The 17,918-nt window shown below is 43.8% G+C and overlaps 1 long non-coding RNA gene across 2 annotated transcripts in view; it reads right to left on the minus strand.

Annotated features, from left to right (window-relative positions):
• The window catches only part of LOC124241760 (uncharacterized), a 35,641-nt gene extending 17,756 nt beyond the window's left edge, over positions 1-17,885 (minus strand). For both annotated transcript variants that reach the window (XR_006889318.1, XR_006889317.1), the window contains exons 1-3: positions 17,749-17,885; positions 15,365-15,510; positions 13,323-13,447 (exon numbers count right to left, since the gene is read on the minus strand). This is a non-coding gene — a long non-coding RNA (uncharacterized LOC124241760). The remainder of the gene's footprint in view (positions 1-13,322; positions 13,448-15,364; positions 15,511-17,748) is intronic.
• Positions 17,886-17,918: the final 33 nt, after the last annotated feature.

Genomic DNA, 17,918 nt, shown 5'->3' on the forward strand with positions numbered 1-17,918 from the left:
TTGTTCTAAATATCTCCTTGGGAAACCCAACAGCTCCCCCTCTGCCCCAGAGGAACATGACCTGCCTGTGCTTTTGGATTATAGATGACCTAGCATTCTCATGGAGCTAGTGTCTCCTGCACTTTAGATCTAGGAAGGAGCAACTCTGTGTTCTAGAGAGAACTCTCTTTCGCTCTTGGCTTCCAATCGGCATTCATTGATAAGAGAGAGGTTTTTGTTGTCAAAGGTGGGAAGGGAACCGCTCAGCAGGAGAGCTTGGCAGCCTCAAATCATGCGTATCATCCTTTTAACTAGCAACTCCACCACTAGAAAAATCGTAAGGATCTAAGCAAAGATTTAACGGCTAGAGTGCTCATTATAACATTGTTTAAATAGTGAAAAATTGTCAATAGCCTAAATGCTCAAGAAGGGAGTTGATTAAATCATAGCACATCCATAAAATGGAACATTATTTAGCTTTTGAAAACTGCTCTAGATGAATACTCTTAGACATGGACAGATGGTCATGATAAATTGTTAGAAAAAATATTATTGTAGCAGGATGCCATTTTTATCAGTATATAGACTGATAAATGTATGGATGGATACATATCAAATGTTAACAGTAGCTGATTTGAGAAGATGGGTATTTTTATCGTCTTCATTTTGCCTATGTGTATGTTTTACACATTGTCTAGGTGGGTGTTATTACCTTGCAAAGAGAATAAAATGGTAAGAATTATTTTCACATCAAAACTCGACTGCCTCTCTACCACACTGGCTAAAAACAAAAGGACTGACATTACCAAGCATTGGTGAGGATGTGGAGCAACTGGGACTCTCCTCCACGGCTGATGGGAATGTAAATAGTCACAAACACTTTGGAAAACTGTTTGGGAGTATTACTAAAGCAAAATATACATCTACCCCATGGCCCAGTTCCTTTCCTGGCTATACACCAATAGCAATGAGTGTTTATGTACACCAAAGTGCATGTACAGAATCATTCATTATAGCTTTATTAACAATAGCCCAGGGCCAGCCCGTTTATTAACAATAGCCCGTGGCCAAGTGGTTAAGTTCACGCGCTCTGCTTCGGTGGCCCAGGGTTTCGCAGGTTCTGATCCTGGGTGCGGACGTGGCACCGCTCATCAAGCCATGCTGAGGCGGTGTCCCACATGCCACAACTAGAAGGACCCACAACTAAAAATATACAACTATGTACCAGGGGGCTTTGGGGAGAAAAAGGAAAAATAAAATCTTAAAAAAAAAAACCACACACAATAGCCCAGTACTGGGACACCACCAACGTGCATCAGCAATAGAATGGGTAAAATAAATTGCTGCCAACTCTACCACAGAACACGACAGAACAGTGAAAAGAACATACTACTTTAACACACAACATGGATGAATTTCACAGATTTAATGTTGAGTGAAAAAAGCCCGGTACTAAAAAGTACATACCATATTATTCCATTGACATAAAGGTCAAGAACAGGCCAAACAAATCTATGATGACAGAGATCAGAATAGGGGTCACCTTTAGGATGGTCTTGATGGGAAGGGAACATGAGGGAGCCTTCTAGGGTGCTGGGAATGTTCCATATCAGTGCTGTCCATAAAAAATATAACGCAAGCTGTATATGTAAGTTAAAATTTTCTACTAGCCATATTAAAAAAGCTAAAAATAAACAGGTGAAATTAATTTTAATGATATATTTTTATACAAAATATTGTCCTTTGGACATTTCATCACTATGTAAAAGTTCTCAATGATATATGTTCCCTTTTTTTGTACTAAGTTGTCAAAAGTGGCACATCTCAGTTCCCACTGGCCACACTTCAACTGCCCCACGGCCGCAGTGGCTGCTAGCTACAGCATTGAAAGCACAAGACTATATCTCCATCCAAGTGGGGGCTTCATGGCTGTATCCTTATATAAAAATTCATCAAGCTGTTTAAGATTAAAAAGTTATACCTCAATAAAATACATAAATAATTTAAAAATAAGCCTTTAAAAAAAGAGGGTTAGGAGACACATCAAGCAAAGAAAAGCTGTGGCTAACCAGCCCCCTCTGGGACGGAGGATACTGTTCAGAGTTCCAAGGCAGGGCCTCAAGTCAGCTGATTTGCCTGCCCAACAGCGGCTGGACCCAGGGTGTGGTGGAGCAGGGTGAAAGCAGCTCCATTAAAAGAAGGAAGAACAGGAACTTGGGGAGAATGCCTTAATGCTACCAGGAGTGTTTCTACACAGCACCTTCTAATTGTTTGCCCCCAGAGTTGAAGAGAATGCTCTGGGTCTCATGCAGGAGAGAAGCAGGTGAGATCCTAACCCACTGGCCAGGAAGATCCCCCCCTGGCCACAGCTGATCCTTGTTCCCTTCAAGCCTGAGAGGACCCACCTCCCACATCTACTTTTAGTACCGTAGTTTAGGCCGGGGCTCCCAAGGTAAGGCACATATAACTGATGATTTTAGTGGTATACCAGTAATTTTTTTTTACTGTTTATTTATTTAAAAGTGTGTGTGTGTAAATATGTGTATGTATACAATGAAACATAAAATCCATGACTTCATAGATAATAACTGATTAGGGTAATGCCAAAGTTTAAAAGCTGACTGTAAAGAAAAATATTAAGTAAGTAATACAGAGGGTACATAGATACAGCAACCAAAAAATCATGCAGTGGTATGCAAATTTTTAAATGTTAGAAAACAGTAGTTTATACACCACCCTCCCTCCGTGAAATGATCCTGCAGACCTAGGCTTTTTGGAGTGGGGAAGGCGGAGGTACTCCAGGGACTGATCCACGTGGGTGAAATAGGAAAAAAAGAAGATCAGCAATTTGTTTAGAATCTCTCCAAGAGGCATCAGAAACTGGCTGGTTGGAAAAAAATTATCTATTTGCTGAAAAAACCAAGACCTTAGAGAAAACGAACGGTACAGTTCTCTCCAAAGGAGCTTCTATTGTAGTCACAATAGAGACTCTTCTTTGCTCTCCTGGGGCAAAGGGAAAAGGCCCCCACTCCTCACCCAGGGGACACCCCAGAGCCATGCACTTCCCGGGTTGGCAGACCTCCCCATGTGGGCACTTCCTGTTTGTGAGGCCAAAGACAAAACGACTGCCTACAGGACTGAGCACAGGCGGGGCCATCTGACAGGCTGAAGGACGGACAGAGAGGAAAGCCATGGGGAAGTGCACACCCATGAACACTGCATTGGAGGAACAAATAAAGATGTGGAGCAGCACCCTAACTTTGAGTGGCCGCCCTCTTTCTTAAGTGTATTAGTAGATCATTTGGGGAATTTGTCTTTCCTATCAATATTCCACAAGTCCTTTCTTTTCTTTTTTCCTGTTTCTGACCAGAATGCTTCCCAACTTGCATAGAATTACCTTCGGATACCACAGCTAACCATCAGGGTCTTGCAGACGAAGCAGGAAGTAAGGGCTTTGCCTGGGCGTGAGTTCCTTGGGGCCCACTGTGCCGTCTGGGAAGAGAAGCCCCCGAGTTCAGAAAGCACACGGAGTTTCCCCACTATTTCTCCAGTGCCCTTTAAGCCCAGAGCCCGGTGTGTGGCCGGTGTAGACGGGGACACAAAAACGTCACCTCCTTGTTCTTAATGAAGCTTAGTCCAACCGGGAACAGAGGAACAAAAGCACTAAAATGGCAAAAGGAAGCCAAGAGGGAGGGGAGGCTAGGGGTGGGCTGCGGAAGGAACAAGCCACTCTGATGGCCCACCCTGGCTCACAGGACAGCCTTGGGGGATGCATTTGATATCCCTCCTCAGAGCTCCCCACCATATTGATGGGCCGTAATGGTAATGAGAAGTGTTGCTATTTATTGACAATGTACTGTGTGCCAGGCACGATGCTGGGTGCTCTCCATGCATGATCTCATTTGGCAGAGAGGTTGAGAGCACAGGCTCCGGAGTTACTCACTCAGTCAGCATGTTTTATTAAAAGCCTACTACGTGCCAGGTGCTGTTCTAGGCACTGGGAAACAGCAGTGCCAAGATAAGTCCCTACTCTAAGGAGTCACGCCTGAGGCTTCACTTGGACCAGGTTTGGGTTTCAAACCTGTGTCTGCCTTTCACTAGGTGATTGGCCATTAGCCCCTCTGGGCCTCAGTCTCTACATCTATGAAATGGAAAAAAAAAAAAAGAAGAAGAAGAAAAGAAAAAATTTGTCTTCAAAGTTTGTGTGAGGATTACATGAAACATACGTGTTAAAGTTCTTAGAGCAGAGCCCAGCACACAGTAAAGGCTCAGTAAATACTGGCTGTTATTTACAACGCTTAAGGTAGGTACTCTATGGCCTCCATTTTTTAAAATTGTGGTAAAATATACATTTTACCACATTTTAAAGTATTTTAACTGTTTTTAAGTATACAGGTCAGTGGCAGTAAGTACCCTCACATTGCTGTGCAACCATCACAACCGCCCATCTCCAGAACTTTTTCCATCTTCCCAAACTGAAACTTGGTATCCATTAAAAACAACTTTCCATTTTTCCCTTCCTCCAACCCCTGGCAATCACCATTCTATTTTCTGTCTCTATGAATTTGACTACTCTAACTACCTAAGATAAATGGAATCTTACAGTATTTATCCTTTTGTGACTGGCTTATTTCACTTGGCATAATGTCCTCAAGGTTCATCCATATTGCAGCATGTGTCAGAATTTCCTTGCTTTTAAAGGCTGAATAATATTCCATCATATGTATAGACCATATTTGTGTATGCATTCATCTGTCAATGGACACTTGGGTCGTTTCTACCTTTTGACCATCGTGAACAATGCTGCTATGAACATGCATATACAAATATCTTTTTGAGTCCCTGCTTTTAATTCTTTTGGGTATATACTTAGAAGTGGAATTGTAGGTTCATATGATAAATCCATTTTTAATTTTTTGAGCAAATGCCATATTGTTTCCCATAGCAATGTACCATTTTACATTCCTACCTGTAGTGCTCAAGTGTTCCCATTTCTCCACATCCTTGCCAACACTTATTTTCTGGTTTTTGATAATAGCCATCCTAATGTGCAAAGTGAGATCTCCTTGTGGTTTTGATTTGCATTTCCCTACTGGTTAGCAATGTTGAGCATCTTTTCATGTGCTTATTGGCCTTTTGTATATCTTCCTTGGAGAAATGTGTATCCAAGTCCTTTGCCCATTTTCAAATTTGAGTTGTTTGTTTTTGTTGTTGTTGAGTTGTAGCAAGGTATTTTACATGCATTTATTCCTTTCTTCCCACAACGCCCCTAAAGCCTCCTCTTAATCCGCCTGCCAGGCACAGACTCAGCCCTGCCTCCTATGTCGGCATCACCAAGGCAGACCAGACTGATAAATGAAATCTGCAATGGGAGCTAGAGACAAGAGAGAAACAAATGCAGAAAGGAGGGAGGGGAAGGCCAGGCAAGAGGATAAACACACAAGCTCCAATTCTCTCAATCCAGTCCATGCTAAATTAGGTACAAACCGTCTGTGCCTCAACTGCAAACATGAAGTGATTCACATGAATTTCATCTCTGAACTTCACAAAGGGAATAGGGTCTTCACACATTCTAGGAGCACCAACAATGGAAGAGCAATAGCAAAGACCAGAAGAAATACGAAAAAGAGGGGAGGACCTGGAAAGGTGTTAGGGTCTGTGCAAGCAGCCTTCTAGGAGCAGAAACGTGTCTGGGGAGAGAAGCAGGAAGAGTGATTGCTCCCCCATCACATTCTCCAGACGTGGAGTCTTAGAACAGCAGTGTAATAAGTTGATGTTCATAAGGCAAGCGCTGCATGATGAAAACTGCTGTGAAGACATGTGAGAGCAAAATCAGGAGACTCCTAAAAAGGCAGCCATCCATGAGGCACTATTTAAACATACTTGCTCCCCTGACTGGGACCCCAGCCTTCCCCAGCCTCTTTCCCCTTGATATTAAAGTAAGACTGTAGCTCTTCACCAGGAAACATGCTAAATGCAGGCTCATGGGCACCATATCCAGAGGTAGGGCCTTGGCGGGCCTGGGGTGGGGGTCAGAACCTGCATTTTCACCCAGCTGCCCACCACACGATGTCAATGGCTGGAGCCCACACTTTCAGCCCCTCTGGCTACTCTCAGCGGCAGAGACTCCTCTGCGCTTTCCCCCGTCTGCAGTACAGCCATCACAGTCTCTGTTCCCCTTTCCTTCCCCCAGTCCTGGCGGGGACTCCTGAGATTATGAGCAGAACAATTAGGGGGTGATGACTCATTTATTCCATGAGAACAGGATTCTTCCCTTCCCAAAAGAATTTCCTAAGGGACACTTTTATTTTTTAGGCGCTTGCCCGTAAGTGTTTGTTTGCCACATTAAGAGTGTGAGGGAAAAGTTTGGCAGATGGCATTCAGGGGAGAGATGGAGAGCATTTAAGAGCCACGGCAAACCAAACACCACTGAGCAATAAAGACAAAATGAGAATCATAAGCCAAACCTATAAAGAGAATAGGATTCGGTTCATATACTTGTCAAGAAAACATCCATTTGTAACTGTAATAATAATGACGCATGAGTCTCATCAGCCAGGCCCTGTGCTTTATTCATTAATTCATTAAAAGCATATTCACATAGGAACAAGCGCATAAATAAACAAGGACAAAAATATAAACAGAGGCCGCATTTACAGATGGTCACAGGTCTGTCAAGCCATGTAGCCTTGTGGTTTAGCACAGGAGCTCTAGACAGCCTCAGGTTCAAGTCCTGCTCTGTCGTTCATCAGCTGTGTGACCCTAGTAAGAAACGTCTCCAGGCCTTAGTTTCCTCATCTGTCAAATGAGGAAGCACGTCCCTCACAGGACTGATCTGAGTAAGTGAGATAATAACATGCAAAGCTCTTAGCATAGGCCCTGGCACGTAGTAAAGCAGCTTACGAGTGTCCTTCATGGTCGTTTTCCTTATCGTTGCTGCCAGAGTAGAGTGAGCCCTCTGTCCTGAAGTAGGGCCAATTGAGTCTGTAGCCACCTCTGACTTTGCACATCCCCAGGAAGATCCATAGGGATCCAGGGGTGCTGCCAGGCCAGCGTAATTGCTGAGGGAGCACCCAGAGCTGGAAGCGACCTGCGTCCAGCATTTACGCTAGATGACTCTCTCTGCACAGAGAGCATGTCCTAGAAACTGCAGAGACCTATAAAATATCGCTTTAAGAATAAATGAAAAATTGAAAAAAAAGAAACAGAGTAATTCAAAAAAGAATAATGAGATTGTAGACAGACAGTGCCTGCCACACAGCAAATATACAATCATTATTGGGCTTTTTTTTTTTTTTTTATTTAGGAAGATTAGCCCTGAGCTAACATCTGCCACCAATCCTCCTCTTTTTTGCTGAGGAAGATTGGCCCTGAGCTAACATCCGTGCCCATCTTCCTCTATTTTTATATGTGGGATGCCTGCCACAGCATGGCTTGACAAGTCGTGCGTATGTCTGCACCCTGGATACAACTGGCGAACCCTGGGCCACCGAACTGGAACGTGCAAACTTAACTGCTGTGACACTAGGGTCAGCCCCAGGTATTATTATCATCTATAATTTTATAAAATATTTGCTGCAGTGTCTCTAAAAACATGACCTCATTAATAATAATTAGCATTAATTGAGCACCTACTCCTGGAGCCACCTCTTGGGTCCGGATAGCCAAGACTTTCACCTTTTCGTGATGACAGCATTCCATTTTCCTTTGGGGGACCTTCTCCCCTCCATCCCATGGTCCTGGCGGGGCTGCCAATAACAGTTGTCTAATCCAGCCCCTGACAGTCCCCTGAAAGCCTAATTAGCCCAAGGCCACCAGGAAGGAGCCTGCAGGTGGATGCAGTGAGGTGTGGCATTCGAGAGGACCCATGAAAGGAGGGCAGCCCCTTTGTAAGTTTTGGGTTCAGCTCAAGGATTCCAAGGAGGGTGAAAGGGAAGCAGGAATCAGTTCTGACTGGTTGCTCTTCGGACTCAGGACTGAGAGAAGCAGAGATTAACTAGGGACGGAATGCGGTCATGGGGCAGGGTGGCTGAGCGGTTGAGCATTCCCAGAAATAGATGAGAATAGCAAAGCAGGCCTTGCTTTTGCCTTTTATCGTAGGTCAGAAACCGGAGGGGACCCAAAGAGGAGTCCTTTAGCCACCTCACAGCTGCTGCATGACTCTGGGAGCAGCATTTTTTCCTGTTGGCTTTGCAGCTGGCTTTATCTTCTCTGTCCTCCCAGCCGGCTATTTCTTTTTCAGTCTAAGCTGATTTTTACTCAGTCCCAAACGAGGTTTTGCTCTTTTAGCCCCAACTGTGACTTTGTACAAAGACACTCTTCCTCAAAACACCTGACTGTTATTTGCTAGAAAATGGTCACAATGAGAATTCAAACCTCTGATGACTGTGACGTGAAGGAACCCTTTGGAGCTGTGCAAAGCCCAACCTTCAGTTACAAGCAGCACCGTGCCACACACGCCCTGAGCTGGGGCAGTGAGGCCTTGGGAGCTCAGCAGGGAGCTCTCAGGTGGGAGCAGGGTCATGGAAGGCAGAGCCCCAGGGGAGCCAGAGCCACAAGCCGCTGGTGCTGAGATGCATGTCGCTGCCTGGCCTCTTCCTGGCCTCCCAGAGGACTGGCTGTCAGTTTTTCTTTCATCCATTCTGGGTGCTCTCTCAATCTTCTTCCAGTAATCCTTGTTAAACCAAGCCGCTCAGTTTCTGCTGCTTGCCATCCCGGAACCCACAAGGACATATCTCTTTCTGTAGGTCCATGTTGGCTGCTGGGGATGGACAGGAATAAGATGCAGGCCCACCTGGATGAATTCACGGCCTACTCGTGATTAGGGAATGATTATTCTCATGACAAGAAGATTCTTCCCCTTGTAAAAATAATTTGCTCCTAGGTCTTCCTTTTCTCTCCTTATTCCTCCTTCTGTAAACTCCATGGTGGCTCCTTCTATCCCCAGTGCCTGGCCCACAAGCCCTCAACAGATTCATTGAATGAATGGATGGATGGTGTGATCATCTCCATGTCTACAGATAAGGAAACTGAACTTTAACGAGGCTTATAACACATGCTATCAACAAATGACAGAGCAGAGATTCAAAACCAGGTCAGGCTGCATCTTCTCTCCACCACACCATGCTGTTTCTCTTATTCACCCTAGAAAGGAGCTCTCTGCTTTTCTTGGATAGGAGAAAGTCAAGGTACCGAGGAAAGACTCTAATATCAAAATATCACATTCTGATTTGGCGGTTCCTTAAAAAGTTAAACACAGAATTATCATATGACCCAGAAATTTCACTCCTAGGTATACTGAAGACAGGCAGACCTGAAAACAGGTACTCAAACGTGTACACAAGTACACACATGTTCACAGCAGCACTATCTGCAACGGCCAAAAGGCAGAAACAGCCCACAGCTCCATCACTGAATGAATGGATAAACAAATTGTGGTATATGCATAAAATGGAACATTATTAACCAGAAAAAGGAATGAAGGGACCGGCAGGTGCCGGGTGTAGCATTTACATTAGCGCTTTGCTTTGGTGGCCTGGGGTTCGCTGGTTCAGATTCTGGGTACAGACCTACCTACCGCTTGTCACGCCATGCCACGGCAGGCGTCCCACATATAAAATAGAGGAAGATGGGCACAGATGTTAACTCAGCGCCAATCTTCCTCAAAAAAAAAAAAAAAGGAATGAAGTACTGATACATGTTACAGCATGGGTAAACCTCAAAAACATTATGTTAAGTGAAAGAAGCCAGACACAAAATGGAAATGATTCCTTTTATATGAAATATCCAGAATAGGTAAATCCACAGAGGTGGAATACAGATTTGGTGGTTATCAGGGGTGAGGGGAGGGGAAAATGGAGAGACACTGCTGAATGGGTAGGGGGTTTCTTTTCGGGGTGATGAAAGTATTGGAGCTAAATAGAAGTGATGGTTATACATCATTGTGAGTGTACTAAATGCCACTGAATTGTTCACTTTAAGATGGTTAATTTTATGTTATGTGAATTTCACCTCAATTTAAAAAATCACGTTCCAGGAGCTATGCTGGTACTCAGGAACACCAAATGTTTCCCATGGCACCTTTCTCAGCCCCAGGCATACAGTAGGCACTCAACGAATGCTTGATGCTTTTAATTGGTGTTTTGGCTGTGCTGAAGAAGCCCTCTTTTGGAGGCAGTATGATCGAATGGCTAGGAGTACAGACGGCCTGGATTCAAATCAGATCAGCCACTTATGTGACCTTGGGTCAATTTCTAAACCTCTGTATAGTTTTCTCATCAGTAAAACTGGAATAATTGTGCCTACCTCATAGGGTTGTTCGAAGGACTACACAAGATTATAATGCATACAAAACAGTCCCTAGGACATAACAAATGCTCAGTAAATATTAGCTGAAATGATGATGGTGATTATCTGCCACAGTAGGTTCCATTTCTCCCAATCCCTCTATTTTCAAATGTTTTCAGGCTGGCCTAGTGGCGTAGTGGTTAAGTTCGTGCACTCCACTTTGGCAGCCTGGAGTTTGCAGGTTTGGATCCTGGGTGCAGACCCACACACCACTCACCAAGCTGTGCTGTTGCAGCATCCCACATACAAAACAGAGGAAGATTGGCAACAGATGTTAGCTCAGGGCCAATCTTCCTCACCAAAAAGAAAAAGTTTTCGTCATACTATCTGTCATACATTTTGTGCGGCAGAGATCTGGTTTTGCCAGGAAAGCAGCTATTATCCTCAAGGCAGACTGACTCCCAAACGAGAAGCCAGCCAGCGATGAAATTCCAAGGACCTTGCTTGGTTTTTATTTCCATCAGCAGCAGAGAGCTCCCAGGAAATGAACTCTACACAGAATGATTAGAGGGTTCCTGTTCCCTTTGGCCACCTGTGCAATTTAGTGCATTTACTGTGACCTCTGTTTCTCTGTCATTTACTATGTGGAATGACATCACTTCCCTCCCAGCCCCAGGCTATTTCCTGTGCTCTGTGATGTGGGGAGACTTGCAGACATGGGAAACATCCCACACAGCTGGTCAGCCAGCCTCAGAAGTCCACCCTGGTGCAGAAGGGTCACCAGGCTCAGAAAACATCCTGCCCCATCCCAAACATGTGAAACCTGTGCCTCTTGTTTATGCCCAGGTCATACATTGGATGTTTTAAAAATCATTGTTTTAAAAGTAATTAAAATTGTTTACTAAAGGTAATGCATTCACAAAGGCTAAAGAAATCACAGAGTACCAAAAGGACATGCCATGAAAAGGAAGACTCTTTCTGCTCTCTGCCCTTCAGCCTCTCAGCCTTTCAGTTCCCCTCCCCTGAGGACATCATCACAACTGTTTCTTGAACATCATTCGAGAGATAGTCTATGCATATAGGGACATATATTTATTCCTATTTCCACGACCCCCATGCACACTTTAGCACAAATGATACCATACATGGAGTTCTGCATCTTGCTTTTTTAAAACTTAACTCTCTATTGTGGTGGTCTTCATGTTAGTTCACAGAACTGTGTCTCCTTTTTAATGGCTGCATTGTGTTCCATTTTATAGGTGCTCAAAACTTTACCCAACCAGGTCCTGACCGATGGACATATAGGTTGTTTCCAATATTTTCCTTTAACAAGCAGGGCTGCAATGAATGCCCTTCTACAACGAAATGAGAATTAGATTTCTTTCTGTTGGGGGTTGGGTTTCCTCCTCTTCCCCTCGCACTTTCCCCAAAGAGTTGCCTGCATATACAAGACATGTCCTGTATTATGTCCTGCGTGCTGTATTGGCTGTCAGAACACCCTGAATGTTGTATTCAACTTTTTTTCAATAAATTACAAAAACGCCTCAGAGCTCTTTTTCCTACACAATCACTGGTGCTTAAATCACTTAAATGGCAACACTAACTGAAAAGCATATCTCCACAAATAAAGATCCGGACAATTCCTTATGGTCTCCTGCAGGTTTGACTGAGGGACGCATTAAAGGCGAGATTGATAATTAAAAGCACTTATTTTCATATTCAGGGAAGTCCCTAGTCATGAACAGTAAGCACTGTAAATAAGAGATAACTTACTATTTTGTTCTGAAAATCAGCCAATCAGCAATCCTCTCACCCCAGGAACCATGCTTCTGAAAGCGAGCTAAACTCTGACAGCCCCAGGCTTCGGAAAGTCCGCCAATCAGCGGCAGCCCCCGGCTCCTAGACAACAGCCAATCAGCAGGCCCCTCACTCCAGCGACCGGCCAGAAAGTCAGCCAGTCAGAGGCAGCCTTGTTCCGGGGAGCCGCTAACGCGGGCGGACGTGTTCCATCCCTAAAAGCTTCCTCTTCGCACGGTCAGGCAGACCCTGCGCCAGGCTCCCCGAAACCTTCCGGAAAAGCCGTTCTGGCTTTGTTGAGAGACTTTGCCTCGAAAGCACAGTTCTCAATTCCAGGCAAACAGGAAATTCACCTTTTATCGCATCAAATGTCAAGTTTGATTTAACGTTAGTCCGAAAATTTGCAGCCCTTTTCACAGTTGGACCTCTGTTTGTGGTCAGTTGGACTTGTGAGTGACACGCACAGTCACAGCTGTGAAACTATCAAATTCAATCTCTTTGACTCTTGCAGTAGTTTGTCTTTTTAAAATTTGTGTATGTTTGAAACGCCAAGTACCCAAAAGCAAGCATAAATTTTGTGCTGAACTTTTGGAGCAGTGGATATTTATTAAACGAGGAAAAATTCCTTTCGAAGTTTTCTGCAGTATGCAGTTTTTCATTTAATATAGAAAATGGTGGAATGTCAGACATAAACCAACATATATTAACAGCTAAGCATAAGAGATGTATGATTTCTTCAACTAGCACTAGGGTAAGTGATAAACTAACAAATTTTTTTGATTAAGAAAAATTAAGGGGTCGGCCCTGTGGCAAAGTGGTTAAGTTTGCGTGCTCCACTTCCAGGGCCCAGGGTTCGCTGGTTTGGATCCTGGGTGAGGACCCACACGCTGCTCATCAAGCAATGCTGTGGCCGCATGCCACACAGAAGAGCTAGAGTGACACACAATTGTGTAGTGGGGCTTTGGGGAGAAAAAAAGAGGAGGATTGGCAATAGATGTTAGCTGAGGGCCAATGTTCCTCACGAAAAAACAACAACAAAATTCCAATGAAGAAGATGATATAATCGCAGCAGAAATGTACTGGCCATCCACATTGTACATCATCATCATTCATTCAGCTCAAATAACTGTTTGAATGTACTACTACTAGAAGTGCTTTCTGGTTTCCAAATTGCAAGCAAATTTTGAAATTCCAAGATGAAATCTGCCATAATAAAAATGTAATAGCTCCATTTATTATCAAAGATCTAAATGTCTCACCTTTTTATGGCATAGCCAGAATGCAAGCAATCACAGCGTGGAAACTTTTTCTTTGTGCAATATTTTTCCTGTGAAAAAAGCTTTGCTTATAAGGCTCTTGCAGGTGGAATCCCTTCCGGATGAAACTGTAGAAACAGTAACAAATTTTTGCAGAGACTGAGTGGAGCTAATGATATACACACACAAACACCAAAAACAAAGGGACACAGGAAACTTTTGGAGGTGATGGGTGTGTCTATTACCTTGACTGTGGTGATGGTTCATAGGTGTATGCATATATCCAAACTCTCCAAATGGTACAGATTAAATGTGTATATATAACTGTTTATATACAGAGAGTTAATAAGACATTTTTTGCTACTTTTGTTGGAGATAATACAAATACAACTTTTGGTAGACGTTTGCATAAAAGCACCAACGGTGTTTCTTCAAAGTTGAAGCAAAGCCTGGGCAGGTCTGTGGAAGGTGTAGGTTATCCTGCCCGTACTCTGCATGATGCTGCTCTGTCGTATCTGCTGTCTTTTCTGTTGAGATTGAAGTAACTGTCGTGAAATTGTTCTCCTACTTCAGCATTTATGCTGTTCCGAGTGATTTAAGGATTTTTTTGGTGATTTTGTTGGCATTCAGTAGTCTTCTTTTCTCTCATAAAACCCACTGGCTCTCTTTAACAAATGCCACTAAGAACATCCCCCATTTATTTGAAGCACTGACATTATACCTCAGTTCTGAAGAAAAGGACCCCAAAATTCTTGTTGACTTTTAAAATAATGCATTGAATGAAGTCACTTATTTTTTGTTCATAATTTTCAGTATCAACTTAGCAATAGGATTATGCAAGTTGAAAGAAGAGCAAACAATTATTGAAGTACTCTGTGGCTTAAAGGAACTTGTTAAATGTGTTAAAGAAGAATTGATGAAAAATTTATCCCCTTTATTACCAAAGCTGTTCTTAAAAGGGACAACATTATGAACGAACAGGAAAATAAATTTTGTCCCAAACTGGATAATTATTGCAGCACTTGCTGTGACCATCTTTTGAAATGGATTTCATCCATTGAAAAATTCGATTCTTTTACATGAATGTTACTAAATACTCTTTCAGGATGGGAACAAGTGGAATTCATCATGTGTAGCATTGTAGAAAAAAAGGAATAAAAATGGATAACAATGCTCCTTTTTGCTAGTGGACATTTTAAAAAGTTGTTGATCAAGAGATGCAATGTAATCCTGAAGACTGGGAAAGGAAGTGATGCTATGAACGGTGGCATTATGTGCTTCAACCGATCAAACTAAAGAGCAGTTCTCAGAGCTGTGAACTTTATGCCAGTACATGTTCCATATACTGGCTCAGAATGCTAATGCTGAGCACAGTTTCTCATTAATGAATGTTCAATGGCCAAGAACAAAATAAGTTGGATATGACCACTGCAGAAATCATGTCAAAATGTAAATGGAACATAGAACATAGGCTATATAACTTCAAGGAATTTATAAGCAAATTCTGCAAAACAGGGAACTATTAAGGAAAGCCAAAGGAAATATCACCAGGGAAATATAATGAAAGAGGTCTTTAATTTAGATATTTATAATTTATTTCAGATAAACAACAAATGTTTTTAGAGTATGTCTCATGCAATATTTTTCTTTTATCTCAAAGTACAAATGCATAGGCTATTAGAAATAATTCATTTAACTAGGTGTCCTGTGTTTTTATTTCTTAAATCTGGAAATTCTATTCCTCTGGCCTCTGTGCCTCCATGTCTTGATCATCCCTGTCTGTAATGCCTCCCTCCTTCTCTTCAATGACCAAATCCTAATTCTCTTTCGAAGCCCATCTCAAAACCCTAGTAACAATAACAATCTTTTAGTGACGGCTAACTGTGTGCCAGGCACTGTTGTAAGTGCCTGACATGTATATTAAATCATTTATTCCTCCCTGAGGTAACTATTCTTGGTAATAATAGTACATACTATAAGGAAAATATTATTTTTCCTATTTTATGGATTAAGCAATTAGGGCACAAAGAAATGCAGTGACTTACCAGAAGTTAGCCGATCAGTAAGTGGTAGAGCTGGGATTCAAAGCCAGACAGTGTGGTTCTGGCGTCGGTTTCTGGATATGCCGCCCACGTCCATCCAGCTCCACTCTGCATGGCTCTCTCAGGGCTCTCATCTGCTTTCCCATTTACTGTTTGAACCACACAATCATGCAGTTTATTATATTTTTTCCCTTGTGAAGGAGCCTAAAATTACTAAATTTGTTCTCATCCCCCCCTCCCCGCCTTTTCTTTGGTGAGGAAGATTGGCCCTGAGCTAACATCTGTGCCAATCTTCCTCCATTTTTTGTATGTAGGATGCCTGCCACAGCATGGCTTGATGAGCGCTGTATAGGTCCACACCCCGGATTGGAACCAGTGAATCCCAGGCAGCTGAAGCAGAACATGTGAACCCAACCACTCTGCCGCCAGACCAGCCCTGTTGTTTCCCCCTTTAAAAGGAATTCTGCAATAGCCAAGAGGTAGAAGCAACCCAAGTGGCCATGGACAGATGAGTGGATAAACAGAATGTGGTATATATACAAGGGAAGAATTTTCAGCCTTTAAAAGGAAGGAAATCCTGACACGCCACAACATGGATGGACTTCAAGGACATATTATGCTAAGTGAAATACACCAGTCACAAAAAGACAGATACTGTATGATTCCATGTATATGAGATATCTAGAGAATCAGATTCACAGAGACAGAAAGTGGAATGGTGGTTGCTGGGGACTGGGGGGAGGGGGAAATGGGGGTTCTTGTTTAACGGGTATAGAGTTTCAGTTTTGCAAGATGAAAAAGTTCTGGGGAGTGGCTGCACAACAATGTGAATGTACTTAATTCTGAACCGTACACTTAAAAATGGTTAAGATGGTAAACTTTATGTTACATGCTTTTTACCACAATTAAAAAATTTTTAAGGGGCCAGCCCGGTGGCACAGTGGTTAAGTGCACACGTTCCACTTTCGGTGGCCCAGGGTTCGCCAGTTTGGATCCCGGGTGCGGACATGGCACCGCTTGGGAAGCCATGCTGTGGCGGGCATCCCACATACAAAATAGAGGAAGATGGACAGGGATGTTAGGTCAGGCTGTACTGGCCAGAACTAGGCTACCTGGTCACACCCTAGCTCAGAGAAACTGGGAGAGTAGTTGACTTTCCAGCAGCCACAATGGGAAGCAGCAAGGGAAAGGGGAGGCTGTGAATGGCTGTCGGGTTAGTATCTTCCATGTCTGCCCAGCCCTGAACCAATCATAGGCAGGGGCATGGAGGTCTCTGATTGGTTAGATCCGAGGTCAAAGGGTAGGGCCAGCTCCACCAAACCCACAGGAACCCCGTGGACTGAGCAGGATTTTTTGGGCTTGGGGAGAGGGTGTTTGCCCAAAGCAAGGGCATATTAAAGAGTACAAAAACATGGGTCCACACCAGAGCTGCACTGCACGGGATGAATCCACAATTCTTTTAATTAGCCAATTTTACTTCCAAAACAAGAGGATGGGAGGATGGGTGTGGTACCAGTTCAAACCCAGGATGCAGCGGGAGGAGCAGGAGGGGGCAGGAGGTTAGGGGAGAGAGCATTTCAGCTTATAGAGCGGGCTGTAAGGAGGGCGGAGGAAAGGGGTAATCACGCTGGCCTAACAGTTCATCTAATACTCGCAACAGCCACAGGAGGTCAGTATTACTGACTTTCTGGTCCATTCCCATGTTCCTGGTAAGAAAATGGAGAGCCGGAGAAGTTGAGTCATTAGCTTGAGTCACTCACTCGAGAACCCAGGATTGGCTAGACCAGAAGTCGACCCAGGTCTGTCTCATTAGTCCCCAGGCTGCCTGCCTGACTCCAGAGCCCCCGGCCTAAGGGAGGCCCTGCACTGGTTCCCCGCAGGATGGTTAACTTGGCGAGGGAAACAGGCCCGATTAATGTCAATGAAGTCACTCTTCCTGGAAAGATCCGAATGCAGCTGCTGCAGACCAGGCCCACAGCACCTGATGTGTTTGGAGATTGTGGTTGTTAACTTTATCGTGAAACACCTGCAATCCCCATGCTGAGGTGAGATTTCTGACTGAATTTTTAAAAAATACACCAATGCTGAGGCCAAAGAACAAGTCCCTCAACTGTGAAGGCATCAGCTCCACCACCGTCGTCTGCCTCATCAGGGTCTCACCAGACTAAGCCCACCTCTAGCCAACAGGTGGGCCAAGGGGACAGGTGAGCCAGTCACGGGAACCGCAGAATGCAGCCGCCCAGCTGATTGTGGACGGCAGGTGTGGCGTGTTCCCATTGCTGTAAAATATAACCTAAGTGCATGCACGGAAGAACAATTTAGAATGTAATCTAAACTGTCAGCAATGGTTATCTTGGGGTAGGGAGTTGGGGAGACCAGGGACCTACCTTTTTCTCTAGTACATACTGCTGGAAAGGTTGACCTTTCTTTTAAAAAAGGCATAAAAAATCCAATTATATTTAAAACAAAACGTTGTAATATCTAGGCAAATAAATGACATCTAAGCAGGCAGGGCCAGGCCCAATCCTGGGCGACTCAGGAAGCCTTTCTGCTCCTC

This window comes from Equus quagga, chromosome 7 (assembly GCF_021613505.1).
Source record: "Equus quagga isolate Etosha38 chromosome 7, UCLA_HA_Equagga_1.0, whole genome shotgun sequence".
Lineage (NCBI taxonomy): Eukaryota > Metazoa > Chordata > Mammalia > Perissodactyla > Equidae > Equus > Equus quagga.